Here is a 12,148-nt window from a genome sequence, read left to right on the forward strand (position 1 = left end):
TAAAATGCTTAAGAAAATACATCATGCAAGTTTTTTGAAGTCCTCAATTATTTTTGAAATAAGCCAAATATAAAATTATTGTTATTTAATCATACATGTTTCAGAATACATTTCCCCCACATATTGGATGCCATTTTGAACAAAAGCTGTAGATGTTAATTTGGTAGTGTTATTTTAGCCTCTAGGGTGGTGCTGATGTTTCTATGGACGACTTCCAAGACTGTCAGAAAGATCTGCACTTCCACCCACGCCCCTGGGTTTTGAATCCTCTGTTTTATGAGTGTTGAGATATCATCTACTGATCCAGAGCAGCTGAACAGTAACCTTGTGACACTGCCGAGGCTGCTCAACCTTTATTCCGCACACAGTAGCTCTCTGAGAAAACTTAAGGCTGTCTAAATTGGACTGTGATCTTCAGTTTGCAAGTAATGAAAAGGGAATTTCAAAGTACAACCTCACCTATGAAGTTATAGAGTTCTTTCTAGCCTGCCTACACTGGCACACCAGCAGGCACAGGTGGGTTGCACCCACCGTTATTTCAAAATACATAGCCAAGCAAATTAAAGTATGTGTCAGCTAGATTTACACTCAACACTACCAGTTTTGAAAAGTTTGTGAGTAGAAATGTATAAAAATGGCAATAAAAGTATACACTGTGTTGCATGCATGTAAGCTGATGAGTGACACGCTTCTGTGGCGCCAACAGAGCTGTTACCCAAGGTCTGATTATAAAGAAGCATACTTAGTGTGACTTAAAGAAATGAACAAGGCTGGAGCAAATAAGACATTTTAAAAAATAAAAACATTTTAACTCTCTTTTCTCTGTATATAATTGAACTATTTGAAATTGTTTTGTCACAGAATCAGTCAAAATAAGTAGATAGTATTCATTATCCTAATTCTGCGATAAGAAGTATACCTTGTGTTTTATTTCTGCTGAATGATACATACAAAAAATGTAAGAACTAATAAAACTGAACATTGATGAATTGGGTTACCTTGAAGCATGATTTGAAATATTAATTAAATTATATATATGAAAACATCAACAATATATTAATTATAGATATTAAATATTAACATAAAATCTTTTCTATATTAGTACAACATAATTATAACTTATATGCTGTATGTAATTCACATAAAATTATTTCTACAGGCATTCTCAAAAATTAATATTGATATAGAATGCAGTATCTAAGCAATTACATATTTTATTCTAAAAAGCAGTATCAAAAAAGTTCAAGATTTGCCTACTTTTTTTAATGAGCATATACAAACGAATAGCAACTGCGACTCGAATAAACATGTTTATGCTATGGCAGTAATAACAACTGAGAAGTGTAAGAGTTTCAAGTTTCAGCTAAACATTCTCTATTGAGAATGGATGGCAGCCAGCAGGGTTTTTGTGTCCATGGAAGACAGAAAGTAGGCTATGAAAACTCCTGATTGGATTTACTTTTAAATATAGTAAATGATGATGATGATGATGGTGATGATGATGATAAAGAAAAATATATAGTTTGATTCAAAGGCTAGATCATCGTCTATGATATCTGCAAAATGGATTCACGAGAATAGTTTTCCTGGATTGTCCAGTGTGTTCCCAGGTCAATATCCATAAAGCAACTGAATAATGTCAGCTCTCTTCTAAAATAGCCCTGACTAAACAGTAGCTTTTCAATAAGTCATCTGCAGATTATTTTAAAATGAAAGGTTTCTTCGGTGAAAGTGAGAGAACCTTGAGAGTCACTCTTGCTTATACTCCAAGTTTATCACTGTCTGATATCAAACCATATTCTAAATAATGGTGAATCCATAGAAGACACTGGGGTTAGAATAGTTTTAGTTCTCCCACAAATTAGTGAAGATAATTATCAAAACAATTTGAATTATTTACCAGAAAACAATGTGTAAGTTGTTATATCTGCATGGCTTAGTAACACATCAAGAGATTTTAACTGAGAATAGATGGATAGATAAATAGTCTCCTGATTAGATTGAAAGGACCCATGTATATAGTAGTTCTATAGGTGGCTACTAAGTGTGAATTAAAATGAAGAACACCTGTAACTTTTTTAACTCCAATTTGTCAAAGTTCATTGAAGCAGTTGTACTATAAATGAGCAACATGTGTTTCATAGGAATCAAATGAAACTGGAGCCTCTCTAAATGGTTCGCCAGAGACAAGAGCAGCTGCGGGCAGTGTGTCTCCTTTCGGGCTGCACTTAAATGCATACTTTACTTTTTTCTGTTACTGTATAGGAAATGTACATAATAAGTCTTTTGCAAAAATACTAATTAAACTTTGATCTCTACATCAAAGAACAAACTGCACTCCAAAAACTATACCAAACACTTGAATTTTAAAATGGAATTTATGTTCAGCAGAGTATTCTGTAAGCTTATGCAATCAGTGAGATAACCAAACTTAGAGGAATATTTTTAAGATACTTGGAATGCAAAATAACTTGAGTTATTCAACTAAATGATAATAATCATTGAAACTTGAAAGTAGTTAAACATTAACTCAACAAAGTCCCTATTTTCTTAAAATAAAGAATATTTCCAGATAAATGATTTTAGGATAAATATTTCAGGATAAATATGGACACATTACAATGAAGAAAATAAAACTTTCAATATTCATTTTAATTTATAAGCCAAGAAAAACTTTAACAATGTCACATTAACAATACCCAATGTAGAACTATGATGTGTTGGACATGTGAAAAGTTTATCACCCATAGCTAGAAAAAGTATCCATTAATTGAAACAGCATATATAATTAATAAGGCTAAACATCACATTCAAGGATTATGTTGAATTTTATGATTATGGTTTCATATTTGTTTGTATGTTTCACATGGACAGAATAAATAGAAAATGCTAACAGATATATTGATTTTTGCTAAATAAGACCATGGATATCTTCATAAATGAGTGATCAAAAATCATGCTAAAGGAATATTTGTATTTAAATAAGTATATTGACACAAACATACTGACAAAGTATATTGTGATTTGAAAACAAGTCGAGAAAGTTTTCATTTTAGATGACTTAACTTGACATGCTGAAAAAATGCCTAAAATATTGTCCCCTGAAAATAAAATCAATGTAGTGGAAATTATCCATGTATATTATTGTCCTCTGTTAATAACATTATTTTTGCAAAGTCACATCCTATTTTAATTTAATTTCATATTCATTGAATTTATTTGTAGATTGAAAAGTCATCTGGGTGGTTTATAGAGATTTTCACACTATTTATATCACCATTCTATTTAATCCTTCCTAAGTCATTTAAGCTTTCTAGGTCCTATGTAATAGTTAAAGATAATAAAATAATTGTGCCTTAATTCACATATAAAGGTAAGTCTTAAATTTAAAACCAAAGATCCTCTCAGAGTTGAAAATATCTTATTGCTCTCTTTAAGTCACATAGATGGCATACCTTGAATGATATGAAATATTCATTATGTAGGAAAAACCACCATAATTATGTCTTCTTCCAATTCCCAAAAATGAGACTTAGCTAAAAAGAGACTTTCTGTTCATCACAATAGGACAACACAAGGATATTTGTGGCCATGCGGCATTTTTTCCAGAAAGCGTATAACTCCGGGATAAAACATAATATCCAAGTTAATGAAAAATTATACCACATTCAAGGAGACAAGACTATATTTGCAATATATTGATTCTTTCAAAAATAGTTAGTAAATTATTAAAATAGTTTTCTACATTCAAAATTCCATGTCTGTGTCTTGAATGAAAGAGTAGAAATTACTCAAGGTTTGAATAGAAATCCTCAGAGCCCTCAGTAAAACTAGACTCTAAGGCTTGAAATATCAAAATAAAACACATGACCCTGGAAAAAACCCTGAGTCCTTTTAAGTTAAGAAGCCAATGAAACACACTTTAAAATGTATCACTCACAACACAAAACATCTAACAATGAGTTGCCATACATAGGAAAGTGCATGTGATCAGTAACTACAGTCATGACACATTAATAAAACATACTGTGGGGCTGTATATATAGCCAAGTATTCTTAATAAGAAGGATTGCTTGATTCTGCCAGAAGTTCTTTTATTGTTGAGAATAGTTTTCAATATCCTGCGAATTTTGTTATTCCAGATAAATTTGGAAATTGCTCTTTCTAACTCTATGAAGAATTGAGTTGGAATTTTGATGGGGATTGCATTGAATCTGCAGATTGCTTTAGGCAAGATGGCCATTTTTACTAATATTAGCCCTGCCAATCCATGAGCATGGAAGATCTTTCCATCTTCTGAGATCTTCTTCAATTTCTTTCTTCAGAAACATAAGTTCCTCTCATACAGTCTTTCACTTGTTTGGTTAGTGTCACACCAAGATATTTTATATCATTTGTGACTATTGTGAAGGGTGTCATTTCCCTAATTTCTTTCTCAGCCTCTTTATTATTTGAGTATAAAAAGGCTACTGGTTTGTTTGAGTTAATTTTATATCCAGCCACTTTGGTGATGTTGTTTGTCAGGTTTAGGAGTTCTCTGGTGAGAATTTTGGGGTCACTTAAGTATACTATCATATCATCTCCAAATAGTGATACTTTGACTTCTTCCTTTCCAATTTGAATCCCTTTGGCCTACTTTTGTTGTCTAATTGCTCTAGTTAGGACTTCTAGTATTATATTGAACAAGTAGGGAGAGAGTGGACAGACTTGACTAGTCCTTGATTTCAGTGGGATTGCTTCAAGTTTCTCTCTAGTTTGATGTTGGCTACTGCTTTGCTGTATATATTTTTTATAATATGTTCAGGTATGGGCCTTGAATTCCTAATCTTTCCAAGACTTTATCATGAAGAGGTGTTGGATTTTGTCAAATGCTTTCTCAGCATCTAATGAAATGACCATGTGGTTTTTGTCTTTGAGTTTATTTATATAGTAGATTACATTGATGGATTTCTGCATATTGAACCACCCCTGCATACCTGGGATGAAGCCTACTTGATCATGGTGGATGATCATTTTGATGTATTCTTGGATTCAGTTGGCAAGAATTTTGTTGGATATTTTTGCATCGATATTCATAAGGGAACTTGGTTTAAAGTTCTCTTTCTTTGCTGGGTCTTTGTGTGGTTTAGGAATTAGAATAATTGTGGCTTCATAAAACGAATTGGGTAGTGTTCCTTCTGTTTCTATTTTGTGGAATAGTTTGAAGAATATTGGTGTTAATTCTTCTTTGAAGGTCTGGTAGAACTCTGCATTGAACCCATCTTGTTCTAGGCTTTTTTTTGGTTGGGAGACTATTATGACTGCTTCTCTTTCTTTAGGGGTTATGAGATATTTTCAATCATTTATCTGATCCTGATTTAACTTTGGTACCTGGTATCTGTCTAGAAAATTGTCCCTTTCATCTAGATTTTCCACTTTTGTTGAATATAGGCTTTTGTAGTAGGATATCCTTTTGCTGGGATGAAATGCTATGACATACATGCACACACGCACAAGCACACATACACAAGGAAGAGAAGGAGAAGAATGAAGCTTTTAATCATGAAGGCCATAGTATGCAATGTTTGAGATTTATAAAAATTAAGAGCATATTACACATTGCAAAACAAAAGGAACATTCATAAAATTTAATATAATGGAAATTCTCATGAAAAAAATAAAACAAACATTTGGAAAAGCTAGTGGTACTCAGTTACCTAAGACATCATACCAAACAGCACAACACAAAATCAAAATTATAGAATTCAGAGGTAAGACATTAAATATATTCAAAAAAATAATTTCCAAATATACCTCACACAATATAAAAATATGTATTTATAGGTTCAAGATACTTTTTGAGATCTCAGGAATAAAGACACACACACACACACACACACACAAACACGTGCGCACATCCCAAGTCCTATGATTTATCAAAAAGAAATTAAACCACACTTGCAAGAAAGGACCTCATCAGAGCCAAAGGAACCAGGAACCCGGAACAGCAATGAAAGAGGCTGTAGTATGCTTGTACATTCAAATTCCAATCCCCAGTGTGGTTGGATTAGGAAGTAGGACCCTTGGGAGGTGATTAGCTCTCATAAAGGAATTAATAGATTTAGAACAGAGATCCCCAAATGGAGCTGCTGGGACAGGAGTCTTCTGGTCACAATTTGCACTAGGGAGCCAGGCGGCTCCAGAGCCTTCTGTGCACAGACCCTGCCAGAAGTGAGTTGGTCTTGCAAGAGTATGGACACAGGTTTACAGGCCCACAGGAGGGACAAGATCCAACCAGAGACAGGAAGACCAACTAACACCAGAGATAACCAGATGGTGAAAGGCAAGCACAAGAACCCTACCAACAGAAACCAAGGCTACTTGGCAATATCAGAACCCAGTTCTCCCACCACAGCAAGATTTGGATACCACAACACATCAGAAAATCAAGGGTTGAATTTAAAAATTGTATCTCATGATGCTGATAGAAAACTTCAAGAAGGAAATAAATAACTCCCTTAAAGAAATACAGGAGAACATGGGTCAACAGGTAAAGGCCAATAAAGAGGAAATATAAAAATCCTTAAAGAAATACAAGAGAACATTGGTCAACAGGTAAAAGCCCTTAAAGAGGAAACACAAAAATCCCTTAAAGAATTACAGGAAAACACAAGGAAAAACAAGGTTTACCATAGATGGAGAAACCAAAATATTCCATGATTAAACCAAATTTACACAATATCTTTCTACAAATCCAGCCCTACAAAGGATAATAGATGGAAAATGCTAACACAAGGAGGGAATCTACAACCTAGAAAAAGCAAGAAAGCAATCTTCTAACAAATTCAAAAGAAAGTAACCACACAAACATAAAAATAACGCCAAAAATAACAGGAAGCAACAATCACTATTCCCTAATATCTCTCAACATCAATGAACTCAATTCCCAAATAAAAAGGCATAGACTAACAAATATTTTTCATGTAAATCTTCAATTTTATCAAAAGATGTTTGTAATTTCTCTTACAATTAATTTAGTAGTGTTTTATGTCTATCATTTTATCTGTACTATTTTCCATGATAATCTTCAATTTTAACATGTTTTTCTATATATTTCTTCAATTTCATCAGAAAATGTTTATAAATCCACTTTCAATCAACTTAGAATTATTTTTATACCATTTTATCTGTATAATTTTTCCATGATAATCTTCAATTTTAGCATGTTTTCTGTATAATCCTTCAATTTTATCAGAAATATTTTCCAATTAAATCTTCAGTTTTAACAGAAAATGCTTATAATTCCACTTTCAATCAACTTAGAAATATTTTTATGCCTACCATTTTATTTCTGTAATTTTCCATGATAACCTTCAATTTTAACATGTTAGACTATAATTTTCTACAATTTTATCAGAAATATTTTCCATGTAAATCTTCAATTCTATAATAAAATGTTTCTACTTCCTTTTTGAATTAAGAAAATAAAAATAAACAAAAAAGAAAAAAGAAAAAAGAAAGGACCAGATTATTAAAGATGTTGAACATTTCTTTAGGTGTTTCTCAGCCATTTGATATTCCTCAGGTGAAAATTCTTTGTTTAGCTCTATACTCCATTTTTTAAAAGGGTTATTTGGTTCTCTGGAGTCTAACTTCTTGAGTTCTTTGTATATCTTGGATATAAGCCCTCTTTCAGATGTAGTGTTGGTAAAGATCTTTTCCCAATTTGTTGGTTGCCATTTTGTCCTTTTGACAATGTCCTTTGCCTTACAGAAACTTCGTAGTTTTATGAGGTCCCATTTGTCAGTTCTTGATATTAGAGAATAAGCTATTGGTGTTCAGTTCAGGAAATTTTCCCCTGTGCCCATTTGCTCAAGGGTCTTCTCCACTTTCTTTTCTATTAGTTTCAATGTGTCTGGTTTGATGTGGAGGTCCTTGATCCACTTGGACTTGAGCTTAGTCCAAGGAAATAAGAATGGATGGATTTGCATTCTCCTGCATGTTAGCTGCCAGTTGAACCCGCACCATTTGTTGAAAAGGCTATCTTTTTTCCCTCTGGTTGGTTTTAGCTCCTTTGTTAAAGATCAAATGACCATAGGTGTGTGGGTTCATTTCTGGGTCTTCAATTCTATTCTATTGATCTATCTGTTTGTCACTGTATCAATACCATGTAATCAAGGAAATGCAAATCAAAAAAAAAAAAACCCTGAGATTTCACTTCCTACTTAGTCAGAATGGCTTAGATCAAGAACTCAAGACAGCAGGTGCTAGCGAGGATGTGGAGAATGAAGAACACTCCTCCACTGCTGGTAGGATTGAAATTGGTATATCCACTCTGGAATTCAGTCTAGCGGTTCCTCAGAAAACTGGGCATGATACTACTGGAGGACCCTGTTATACTACTCTGGGCATATACCCAGAGGATTCCCCAGCATGTAATAAGGATACATGCTCCACTATGTTCATAGCAGCCCTATGTATAATAACCAGAAGCTGGAAAGAACCCAGATGTCCCTCAACTGAGGAATGGATACAGAAAATGTGGCATATTTACACAATGGAATACTACTCAGCTATTAAAAACAATAAATTCATTAATTTCTTAAGCAAATTGGTAGAACTAGAAAATATCATCCTAAGTGAGGTAACCCAATCACAAAAGAACACATATGGTATGCACTCACTTATAAGTGGATATTAGCCCAGAAACTTGGAATACCCAAGACACCATTCACATATCAAATGATGCCCAAGAAGAAGGAAGAACAAAATATGGATACTCTGGTCCTTCTTGGAAGGGGGTACAAAATACCCACAGAAGGAGATACAGTGACAAAGTGTGGAGCACAGTCTGAGGGAAAGACCATCCAGAGACTGCCCCACCTAGTGATCCATCCCATATAAAGTTACAAAACCCAGACACTATTATAGATGCCCACAAGTATTTGCTGACTGGAGCAAGATATAGCTGTCACCTTGGAGGCTCTGCTAGTTCATGACAAATACACTCTCAGCCAGAGAGGGGCACACTCTCAGCCAGCCATTGAACTGAGCATAGGTTCCCCAATGGAGGAGCTAGAGAAAGGACCCAAGGAGTTGAAGGGGTTTGCTGTGCCATAGGAGGAACTATGATACTCCCAGTACTCCCAGAGTTTCCAGGGACAAAAACATCAACCAGATAGTACACACGATATTGCCCATGACTCCAGATGCATAGGCAGCAGAGAACATCAAAGGGAAGAGATGCCCCTCGTTCTGGAAAGGCTGGATGCAGCAGTATGGGGAATACCTAGGGAAGCAGGAGGGGGGTTGATTGGGAACAGGGGGAGGGGAGATGGCTTATTGGACTTTCAGGGGCGGTGACCAGGAAAGGGGAAATCATTTGAAGTGTAAATAAAGAATATATCTAATAAAAAAGAGGAGAAAATAGAAATAAATAAAAAAATAAATAAAAAAGAAAAAGAAAGGACCTGATTAACTAATCTTGGTAGCTTTATTTATAATTCCTAAAAAGTAAAGAAATCAAGTGCTCAACCCTGGAAAATAGACAAATGAATCATGGTTTATTTGGGCAATGAAGTGTAACTTGGTAGTTAAATGCTAATGAACTATTGATGTTTTCAAGAATACAGAGTTTCCAAAAACATGCCCAGGGAACAAAATAGATATGTAAGAATACTTACATATGATGTTTGTGCGGCTTGGGGATATGTCAGACTAAGCTATACTGTGAAAATAAATGTTTATGTGAGATGGGTAATGTCAAGTCTGAATGGATCAACAGGGAAATGTGAATGGTGATGAAAGAGTTTCACCTTGGATGGAGTGATTTTTATGTGCAGATCCATGTGCAAAATGCATTAAATTATGTGCACCCAATCAGTGCATTTTACTTTATATAAACTGTATAAATAAATACAATAGAACACAGTAAAGACATAGAGGACTAATGAATTATTTACAAGTAATTTAAAGTCATATAACAATTATATAACAACTTGAGATACAGTAAGTCCAATGTATTTATGAACATACATCCTAAAGGAAACATAAATTCTTGAGTGGAAGACGTTATAAATTTCACTATGAGGGAGGAGTAAAGGTCAGGAGATTGCATAGGATGTAATCAGGAAACTATATAAGTATTTTGAAGTCATTTCTAATTATATATATATATATATATATATATATATCTGTAATGTGAAGCACATTTGACTACATTATTGGGTTTGATGAATTAAGTTATGAGTAAAGTAGTTTATTCTCTATAGGTTTCTTTATAACTTAAAATATTGCCTAATGTGCATAAGTACAAGATCATTTATCCAGAACCAAGGTTGGTAATCTCAGAGAATGCATAGAAAAGTGGTTCTCAGAGGATCGGGTGCTTCGTGGGGTAAAGGAGAGGGAGACAGTTCCTTCAATGCTCCACAATTAGATTTAAGAAAATAGCATAGTGAATGTAATTAATAATGTATTCACATTCTTGCAAAATACAGATAGTGCATGTTTGCTATAATCATGAAAGTATCTCATCGAGTGAGGTGCTGTAGTTGGTAAGTAATTGGATTTATCTCTTCCACAGTGTACATGTATTCTGGAACATTTGGTACATGACAATGACATGAAATTTTACTCTGCAATTAATAAAGGTATTATTTTAGAAATTGTTAAATAATGAAAATGATTAGTAATCATCAAACGTGAATAAATTTTATATACTACTGACTTTTTGGAGCAAATCATATGGGGTGTCTATGGATTTTTCATAAGCCTGTCATAGTTACATGCTAGCCTGTTTGCACAAGTTAAATATAGAGAAAATTATTAATTTACATTTGTTACTTATTCCATCCCTGTATGTATTTCTGTTAAACAACTGCTAAGTTTAATATTAATTTAGTACTTGACATAGTCCAAGTACTTTCTAGAGAGAGCATTTAATGGCTACAGAAAATTTATAACATCAAAATGTTCATTGCTGAGATGGTGCATTTACTCACTGGATTCCCACAAACACATATTCTTCAGAGTGTAGTTTGATCATAAAGTCAATCAGCAATGAGATTACTATTGTTGTCCTAGTCTTTTAAAAGAGAAGTTGTACACTTTTAAAGAATATACTTAAATGGTGATATGAATCTATACGTAAAATAGTTGGTTATGATTTTATTCGTCACAAGTAAACTTACAGAACCACTACCAAGTCTAGGAAATTTTCTGAAACATGATTCATCTTGTGACAGTTCTCATGATGATTATTTGACTTTTACAGGCTCACAAAGCCTCGTGGTCACAGGCACCCATGTTTTCCACCATATCCCTCTGAATTAGAGTGAGCCACCATGTAGATGACCACATCTCCGCTCTTACCAGCTTGGACTTAGTACACACATATGAACACTAAACCCATGCTCAAAACATGCTCCTGGATATTATTGGTTTTCGAGAAGGTTTGGTCTTGCTGTCTATTATAATTTTACGTGTGGGCACCCAAGACCTGGATGTGTACATACACCCAAATGATGCTATGTGACCCTGCCCCCAAGTTATGTCTGGTTGGTAAATAAAGATGCCAACGGCCAGTAGCTGGGGCAAAGTGACGTAGTTGGGCTTTAGTATTCCTTGGCTTGGGGTCAGATGGTGACCATGAGGAAAAGAAGAAGGTAATGGAGGAGAAGTCGCTATGGATTTGTTGAGTCATGAAAACGTGGCCCTGAGGGCCAGTCAATTGGAATTAATGATCAGCTCAGATAAACTAAGTAATAACTTGAGATTATTAATAGGAAAGGAGATTTTGATAACAGATAAGATATCTACCCAGCTCTAGTGCTAAGGCTTATTGTAAATATACAGGTTTATGTGTCTTTTATCTGGAACCTGAAAGAACAGGTAGGCTAGAAACCTTGGATTGGGGTTAAAAATCACTACAACAGTCTGTAGTAATCTCTATAGTTAGATTGCATCACATGGCCAATGTTACGACAACCTTTGGATTCAGATATCTAGTTCATCCTCTATAATCTATGTAGTTAGATTATATCACATGGTCAAGGCTGGTACAGTCATTGCATTAAGATACCTTGTTCATTAGCCTTTCTATTGTTTGCTGCCTCTTCCAAAATGTTTGGTCCTAACCAAGCCATTTTATTTACTATGTAAATTCTCT

This window comes from Apodemus sylvaticus, chromosome 20 (genome assembly GCF_947179515.1).
Source record: "Apodemus sylvaticus chromosome 20, mApoSyl1.1, whole genome shotgun sequence".
Taxonomy (NCBI): Eukaryota; Metazoa; Chordata; class Mammalia; order Rodentia; family Muridae; genus Apodemus; species Apodemus sylvaticus.